The 9,939-nt window shown below is 46.6% G+C and overlaps 1 pseudogene; it reads left to right on the forward strand.

Moving 5' to 3' along the window:
* The first annotated feature begins 1,855 nt into the window (after positions 1-1,855).
* Positions 1,856-5,804, forward strand: LOC133883585 (receptor-like protein kinase 5; annotated as a pseudogene).
* The last annotated feature ends 4,135 nt before the right edge of the window (positions 5,805-9,939 follow it).

Raw genomic sequence — 9,939 nt, forward strand, 5'->3', positions numbered from 1 at the left:
CATATTTTGTTCAGCTGAGATTGTCAAGCTCAGATTCATGTTGTCAAATATAAATTCCGGTTTCATGAAAACAAAGTGAGAACTCTGTAGCAAATTGAACAGGTTGATGTAAGCATCAAAAAGAGAGCAGCAGTATGTTACCACTAGCTTCAAAATACATCACTGTATAGTTCACACCACCTCTGAAATGACCATCCATTATACTGCAAAATTGCATGCACTAAAAGGAAACCACTTAAAGCATCACCTACAACCTGATTGATCAACCGACTTCCTGCCATCAGTCTCATTGCAGCTTGATATTGTGCTGAAACTAGAAACTAGAAAATTGTGCTGAAGCATCACCTAGGCGCTTTTGGAAGTAGCAAAGCAAGCCATCAAATTTATTTTGTTTTCTTTTTATGCTTTACCTGCAACACAGTCAGTGCGCCAGCTTGCAGAAGCATTTTGTTGTGTAGGTGTAGGGTGTCCTCGGCGCCGAGGCATACTGACTACGAGCACAACTCTCTGTCGAGGGCGTCAGCGCCGAGCATGAAGGCGTCATGCCCGTCGCTATCTAGGGTGTTACGCTTGTGGCCGTCGTGCCCGTCAATATCCAGGGAGTCGTGCTAGTGGCCACCTTGCCTGTGGTCGCACCGTGCCTCTGGCCATCTCTCACATGTGGCTATCTCACCAGTGGCCGACGCGCCTCTAGCCATATCAACTATGGCCGTCGTGCTAGACTCTGTCGTCACTAAGGCCATCACATCTGATCCCATCGTCGTTCAATCCACACCATGCCACTGAGGAGGAGCCTGACGGTGTATCCACTCCACACCACCGAGGAGGAGCCCGGTAGAATTAGGAAATGCGACTGCGGGCTTGGTGCTGGCGGGAAGAGGGAGGACAAAATCGCGAAACGTCAAAAGGAACGAGGGGTTTTTTGCAAATCTGGCGAGTGAGATGGTGGGATGAAGGCTCTTCATTGGATGCAGAGCGAGTAGTCTAGAGCCGAAGTTTGCACGTTTGCACACAGCTTGAAGTTTGCACCAAAAATTTCGCCGTATACTCCCTCCATCAAAACAAAATACAAGGCTTAGTAGGATTCAACAAATACTATCAAATTTCGTAAATTTTGGTCAACAATTAATTAAATTATACATATTTTTTATATAAAAATATATACCAATAGATTCGTATTTCACAAATCTTTTACTAAGATATTGGTTTCGTAGCAATTGATAATATATTAAAATAAAAATTAATGACCAAAGTATACTTTGAAAAACTTTATCAAATGCTAATATGCCTTGAAAAAAGAAATGGAAGAAGTATTACATTGCACTATTACAGTCATAGTCACAGAAAACACAAGGAAAAAAAAAAGAGCAAATAGGAGGATTGAGATAAATTAAGTCTCGTTTATTTGACCTTCTGTTTTTGGGTTTTTTTAAAAAGTTGTGATTTTAATTTGTCTAAAAAGTTATTTTTAAAATAGTTTATTGGCTTCTATAACAAAATTCTGACTTCTCAGCACATAGCTTCTAAAAAAACATCTCTTAGCGAGTTTTTCAGTTTTAGTTTATTTTCCTCAAAAATAATCTTCTGACTTCTTAAAATCTAATTTTCCAGAACTTAATTATTCTAATTTCTAACTTCTAACTTCTAACCGAACTAAAATCAAAAACAGAAAACAAACAGGACATAAGTCGCTCGGCACTAACAGACAGTTGGACAGAGAGAACAAAATCGATAGGGTCCATCCGTCAGCTCCACTAATCCGTCCTTTCCGACCCCACCGCCACTAATCGGTAGCGCGAAGACTTTGACCCGTTGACTGACGACCTATTTTCGCACGTATAACAGCCACTCGAGCTCCATTCATCACTCGAGAAGCCTCACTCCCTCCGTCTCTCCCCACCTCAGCTCAGCTCACCGCCGACGAAGCTTCCGAGTAGAATAATGTCAGGGTCGAGCACCTGCTGCTGCTTCCCCCTTCTGCTTGTCTTGCTCCTGCTGCTCCTCGCCGGGGTGGGCAGCTCCCAGCCTGCCGCCGCCGGCGACCGCGACACGCTGCTCGCCATCAAGAAGGACTGGGGCAACCCCCCGCAGCTCTCGTCCTGGGACCCCGCCGCTGCTGCCAACCCCTGCAACTGGACCGGCGTCACGTGCGCTGCAGTCGCCACCGGCGGTGGTGTCCGGGTCGTCACGGAGCTCTCCTTCCAGCGCCTGAACCTCACCCGCCCGGTCCCGCCGTCCGTGTGCGCGCTCAAGAACCTCACCCGCCTCGATCTCTCCTACAACAACCTCACCGGCGCCTTCCCCACCGCCGCGCTCTACGCCTGCGCGCAGCTCCGCTTCCTCGACCTCTCCAACAACGGCTTCGCCGGGCCCCTCCCGGACGACATCGACGGCCTCTCGCCGGCGATGGAGCACCTCAACCTCTCCACCAACAGCTTCTCCGGCGCTGTGCCGGCGGCGGTCACGCGGCTCACGGCGCTCAAGTCCCTGCTCCTCGACACCAACCACTTCACTGGCGCGTACCCGGCGGCCGAGATTAGCGAGCTCGCCGGTCTCGAGCGGCTCACGCTGGCCAACAACCCATTCGCTTTGGCGCCCGTGCCGCGGGAGTTCGCCAAGCTGACCAAGCTGACCTTTCTCTGGATGGGCGGCATGAATCTCATCGGAGAGATCCCGGAGGCGTTCTCCAGCCTCACGGAGCTCACGTTCCTCTCCATGTCATTGAACAACCTCACCGGCGCGATCCCGGCTTGGGTGTGGCAGCGCGGGAAGCTCCAGCGCCTCTACCTGTACAATAACAACCTCTCCGGCGAGCTCACACGCAACGTCACCGCCGTGAACTTGATTGAGCTTGACGTGTCGAATAATCAGCTCACCGGAGAGATACCGGAAGCCTTCGGAAATCTCAAGAACCTGACCCTGATGTTTCTTTTCAACAACCAGTTCGCCGGCACGATTCCGGCGAGCATCGGGCTGCTACCGAGGCTCAGTGACATTCGGATATTCAACAACCAGCTCTCCGGCGAGCTCCCACCGGAGCTCGGTAAGCACTCGCCGCTCGGTAACCTCGAGGTGTCTAACAACAACCTCTCCGGCCCGCTGCGGGAGACGCTCTGCGCCAACGGGAAGCTCTACGATATTGTGGTCTTCAACAACAGCTTCTCCGGTGAGCTCCCGGCGAACCTCGGGGACTGCGTCCTGATTAACAACCTGATGCTCTACAACAACCGTTTCTCCGGGGACTTCCCGGCGAAGATATGGTCGTTCCCGAAGCTGACCTTGGTGATGATCCAGAACAACAGCTTCATGGGCACTCTGCCGGCCGAGATATCCTCCAACATCTCACGGATTGAGATGGGGAACAACATATTCTCTGGCTCCTTCCCGACGTCGGCGATGGGACTGAGAGTATTCCATGCGGAGAACAACCGGCTCACCGGCGAATTGCCGTCTGACATGAGCAAGCTCGCCAATCTTACCGATTTGTCGGTGCCTGGAAACAGGATAACTGGTTCCATACCAACATCAATCAAGCTGCTGCAGAAGCTCACTTCACTCGACCTGAGCGGCAATCGCTTATCCGGTGTGATACCGCCGGGCAGCATCGGGCTGCTTCCAACGCTGACGATGCTTGATTTGTCCGACAATGAGCTCACCGGAAGCGTACCGTCGGATATAAGCAACGTGTTCAACTTGCTCAACATGTCATCGAACCAGCTCACTGGCGAGGTGCCTGCCTCGCTGCAGATCCCGGCGTACGACCGCAGCTTCCTCGGCAACCGGCTCTGCGCCAGGGCGGACTCGGGCACAAACCTCCCAACGTGTCCAGGCGGAGGCAGGGGCGCCCACGACGAGCTGTCCAAGGGCCTGATCATCCTCTTCTCGATGCTCGCCGGCATTGTCCTCGCCGGCAGCGTCAGCATCGCTTGGCTGATCTTCCAGCGCCGGAAGGACAGCCACGAGGCCCACGACTTGACCGACTGGAAGATGACGGCGTTCACCCGGCTCAACTTCACCGAGTCAGACGTGCTCAGCAACATCCGCGAGGAGAACGTGATCGGCAGCGGCGGGTCGGGCAAGGTGTACCGCATCCACCTCGGCTCCCGCGGCCACGACGTGGAGGGCGGCGTCGGCGACGGCGGCAGGATGGTGGCCGTCAAGAGGATATGGAACACAAGGAAGATGGAAGCGAAACTGGACAAGGAGTTCGAGTCGGAGGTGAAGGTGTTGGGCAACATCCGGCACAACAACATCGTGAAGCTGCTCTGCTGCATCTCCAGCCCGAAAGACAAGCTGCTCGTCTACGAGTACATGGAGAACGGCAGCCTCGACCGGTGGCTGCACCACCGGGATCGCGAGGGCGCACCCGCGCCGCTGGACTGGCCGACGAGGCTGTCCATCGCCATCGATGCGGCCAGGGGGCTCACCTACATGCACCTCGACTGCGCGCAGGCCATCGTGCACCGCGACGTCAAGTCCAGCAACATTCTGCTTGACCCAGACTTCCACGCCAAGATCGCCGACTTTGGGCTCTCTCGGATACTTGTCAAGTCCGGTGAGCCCGAGTCCGTGTCAGCCATTGGCGGGACATTCGGGTACATGGCTCCAGGTGAGAAACTTAAATTCAGCTCCCAATCAACATGACAGCCATTCAATTTGTGAGAATTTGTAACTGCAACGCTAACTGATCGGTACCAATTTCACAGAATATGGGTACAGGCGAAAGATGAACGAGAAGGTGGACATCTACAGCTTCGGCGTCGTCCTGCTAGAGCTGACAACCGGCAAGGTCGCGAACGACAGCGGCGCCGACCTGAACTTGGCCGAATGGGCGTGGCGCCGGTACCAGAAAGGTGCTCCGTTCAATGATGTCGTCGACGAGACCATCCGGGACCCTGTCTACATGCAGCAGCACATTCTGTCAGTGTTCACTCTCGGCGTGATCTGCACGGCGGAGAACCCCCGGGATCGGCCGTCCATGAAGGAGGTCCTGCACCACCTCATCCGGTGCGACCGGATATCCGCCGAGGCGGAGGCGTGCGAGACGTACTACGAGGGTGGCGGTGCGCCGCTCCTCGAGGCGAAGAAGAAAGGCAGCCGGCGACGGAGCATGTCGCACTCCGGCAGGTGGGCCGACGACGACGAGGACAGGAGGTAACTTCGTGGTGCATGTGGTTTAGTCAGACATGCATCCTGCAAGAGCAATTCGGCTGTACTGCAGAGTACATAGCTACTGCTAGTGCTAGCTCATCCATGCAGAAATTTGGAAGAGGTCCGCCTTTGCTGACCTCACAGCTGAAAGATCCTCAGTCCTTCAGATCCCGAGCTAGTACAAGTACAGTAAATTATTATGCATTATCTAGGACCAGGGGGCTGTAAGTTAGCAGCTGTACCATAAGCCGATCTCCCATGAGGCACGAACGCAAGTTCTTGGAGTGATCCCTAAGGGCTTGAATCCAACGGAAAATGGTTGGAGTCTGAGTTATTCATGCCCTGGATGCTAAGTTTTTTTTTTGTGGAGTTTTGAAAAAATATTATGGCTTTACAAAATACTTTGGTTTTAGAAAACTTGGGGTGTTTCTATGTAATAAATCTTGTAGTTTCGACAACCATAGTATTGTTAAAAGTGTGGGTGTTCTCTTTTGGAGTTTTAGAAACTCCACTTAGGACTTCTTTTTTCTTCTAAACCGTGGTATTGTGTTACTCTGATTTCTAAAGCTCCAGTTTCTCATTACCATGGTTTTTGAAAATTACGACATGCAAATAGGCCCAGTGGTATATAATGAGTTATCTCGTTTGGTTTACGACCACAGTTTGCTTCGACTGAGTGCAGATATGGCTCATTATAACCCCTTTCTTTTCTGCAATTTTACTGGCTGTTAACTTGTAATGCTATGTGAATTCAGCAGATTTGAGCATGAATTGTTAGCATGGCTCTAAAGGTAAAAGGTGTGACGGAGAAAAATAGCTAATAAGTTACTCCAAGATAACACTGTCAGGAAGCATGTAGTAGTATATAGTAACAAAAATCCTGAGCTGCTTTTCAGTTCTCCGAAACTTTGGATAGGAGACCGCACAATCTCTGGAAAGGCCAGTATTAGTGGGCGGCTTGGACTATCTACTGCTGTACTGCATGCTCACTAGGACATGATGGCACAGGAAGCGAACTCGCCGTGTGAGTTGTGATGACTGTGACATGGTGCCGTTTTTTCGAAGTAGGGAAGGTTGTCCTGCATAAAGAACAAATCCGGTGGCCCGCACGAACTGAGAAAACTGAACAAGGGACAAGAAACAATGAACACGAGCTGGAAAAATGCAATGTCGACGTTTGGAGATCTGGAGCATGCCGGTAGATTTCTTTGGATCTCTAAAGAACTTACTGAATTTTGATTCGATTTAATTTTCTCAACTTCTCTGGGTTCTTGAATTAGTTGTGCACCCCAACCGCCAAACTTCAAAGTCACATCAACAAGGTTTACAACTACAATCTAAAATAAATATTTAAATGAAAAGGCAGAGCACCTGCCGGTTTTCCTATGAAAAACAAAAAAGAAACAAAAAAAAGGTGCACTGGTACTCACTAGTCAGTGATGAATTTGAGGACTGGACCATCTAAATCAGAGTGACTGCTCAGCTATGGAGTTGAATGTGCTTTATACTGGAGCCTTACTCCATGGAATTTCCCTAAAACCAACAAGGCAACTGTTAATTATGCAACTGTATTTTCCCAATTGACAACTGCAAGAATCTGTGAGGCGTATTACCTTTATCCTCCTTTGTGCTATTGAATACCTTCAAGGATTTAACATGGCTCGCTAACCACGCTGCTTAGCTATTTCATGTAGAGGTGGTCCAACTCTTGAGCAAACTGCAATTCTCAAGTACATATCTGTCAGAATAATAAACCAGTTAAAGTTATAATAGTCAAGGTTATTATGATAATCTTTTAATTATAGGGTTTCTCTTATGTAATCTATATGTTGCCCTTATAAGACGACCATTGAATACATATTGTTCTTCTTAACATAGTATCAGAACTATATTTTCTTTTTCTTTTAAGGACGCAACAACATGTTACTCTTCTTAACATAGCCTCTCTTCCAATTCCCCGGACGGACCCGGCTCTCCTCCAGCCTTATGAGTTGTATGCACTAACCAACTCACTCAAAAGCTTAAACTTATAGGAAAAGGTAGGTAATTCACTTATATTTCAACACTTTCTCAGGCTTCTGACGTGAAAATAAGAGTCAGTTGTAATTTTTTGTTTAATAGCATTTGTTAGTACTCGAACTTGAGACATCTGGCTTTGATACTATATTATACTGTATACACTAACCAACTCACTAAAAACCTAAGTTTATAGGGAAATATAGGTCATTCACTTTTATTTCAACAAAACCATCAACAGCACAATCAATTGATGTACTTAGTGCATATGCACCATCAACAGATATTTTTTTTCAAATTCAAAAGCGGCATCCAGAGTAATATTCTATCATATCCGTATTACAAAATGAACAGGTATTCATGGAATTTAAGATGTCAAAAGAATATATGTTTTCCTAACTGAAGGTAGTTTCCCTGATTTCAGTTAGCAAAATCAGAAACAAAAGGTTCTTACAGAGTCTAGAGCACAACAGACAAGAAACAGATGGACACAGCAGGCACCGTCCCAGAAGCAAAAGTTTCAAAGCAGCAGCCGAAACAAGAACCAAGCAGACAAATATGAGCCACATTCCCCAACAAAGTTCATACTTGGATCGCCTTTCTAGCGCAGTTCCATCCACATTGGACCTCAGCAATCTTGAATTCCATTTCACGCAATTGTCGAGCTCCTTCGCGTAATACCTTGGGTCTTCTTTCTGCAGGATCGCCCATGATTTAATCCAGTGATGAATTCAAAAGGAAAAGTAAAACATGATCTTTTGTGGAACTTTAGTTTGAAACAATCAGCATTGGGGTTTTTTCATATAGTCCAACAAAACGGCACACTACACGCAATCAGTAAGTTCATCTGTTTCTTTAGGAAATCGTTGTAACCAACCACCGAATAGTTTGTAGACATTTGCCAGGAATACTGCTCAGGACAAAAGCGGTGAATAGCAAACCAAACAATGAAACAAACTTAGCCATGGGGCTTCTAAAGAACTAGTGCTTGAAATAAGTTACTACAGAATTCACAATGGTTACTACAGTACAATTCTCTTCGAAATAAGTTATCTCTTTATTAATGCTGTTCCTCAGCACCAACCAATGGAAAACTTTATTTTTTTATGGCGATTTGGTTTTCCAAACAAACTTATAAGGGAACTGAAAATTCATTTTCAGAGCAATGTAAAAGGATTCGTAGAAATTTTTTATTTTGGAACCCAACATCCACATTACTTTATCTTGATCTTTGGAACACCCGTATGCAACTGCCCATATTACCATAGTATCCGCCATAGTGCCAGTGAAACTGAATGTGAGCCCAACCTTCCTCAAAAACCTACACCGCAGTGATATTCTTTGAAAATGTGAGGTATATAGCCTAGGAAATATATCTCTACTATGTAAATAGTTATTTAAAGTGTTTAATGAGGATGACAGATGGCAAGAATTATTAAGAAACATATATTTGGGAACAAGATCTTTATCTCAGGTCCAATAGAAAGAAGGGGATTCTCACTTCTCAGCTGGAATGATGTAACTCACCATAGTGTGTCCTCCAAGAATCTGATTTGTTATCCATCTTTGAGAATGAAGGTACCAAAGTGGAGCAGATGATGCTTCACTCATCATTCCAGCTGCGAAGTGAGACATAAAGAAAAAAACAGTGGTCCAAACGATACATCCACCTCATGTGAATATTGTATTCCGGCGGAATCTAAACGGGCCAGAATTGCTAGCTTGGAACAGCCTTTTGATAAAACTAAGCGACATCAATATCACATAAGAACGGGATGAGTGAAATGGATTTTGACCAAAAAAAACGAACAATTCTCGGTGAATTACTTATATCAGGCACTAAAATTTATCGATACAACGAATATAATAAAAATATATGAAAGTTGAAAATACCCACTAAAATCAAAATCTTCCTCTAGTATCTCCAACAAGAAGTTCTACTGCCCAAGGTTAACCAAGTAAAAAGAAAATGGAAAGGGAGTCAAAAGTGTTGCTTTTGTCACAAAAATGAGACAATTAAGCATTTCTTCTTTGATTGCCAATTCGCCCGTTTCGCATGGTTCATCATCCAAACTGCTATAAACCTTTACCGACCCCGCAACGTATCTCATATGATGGAAAATTGGCTACGAGGCCTAAGTAATAGATTAAAAGCATTTATGCTGGCTGGAGAGACGGCGTTATGATGGTCACTAGGCTATATAGAAATGATATTATTTTAATAAGCGAAAAATTTCATCTCCTTTGCAGGTTATATATGCATGTACACACTGGCTCCGTACTTGGTGTGTGCTTCAGTAGACGAACTCACAAGAAGTGGTAGTTGAAGCATGTATGCGACTGGAGCAAGCGATCAGAGCGCTCTTCGCCAAACGTGGATAGGGTTCTAGGCTTCGGATCATGAGCCTACCACAATAATACTGCCAGCTTCGAGTTCCACCCATCAAATGAGAGTCTGTTTAGTTTTGTTTTTTTGTGTTCGTACTTGTCTTTCGGGTTGTGTACATCTTGATGGCGCAGAAATCAGGAGTGAACTCTTATGCAGTTGTATCTCCTTGTTATAACGATAATAGATAATAAAACTTCCTTTATCGAAAAAATATAGCATTCGAAATTGGGTACCTAATGTGATCCCACCCAGGCACAAATCTTCCCAAAAACTAGTAGATTCCCCATTACCAACTTTCCTTCCAAAGAATCTACAAACAATACCCTTAACTTGCTAGATACCTTGCAAAAATGATAGACACCTGGTCTCTGCTCAAATTGAGA

Source organism: Phragmites australis, chromosome 10, assembly GCF_958298935.1.
Source record: "Phragmites australis chromosome 10, lpPhrAust1.1, whole genome shotgun sequence".
In the NCBI taxonomy this organism is placed as follows: domain Eukaryota; kingdom Viridiplantae; phylum Streptophyta; class Magnoliopsida; order Poales; family Poaceae; genus Phragmites; species Phragmites australis.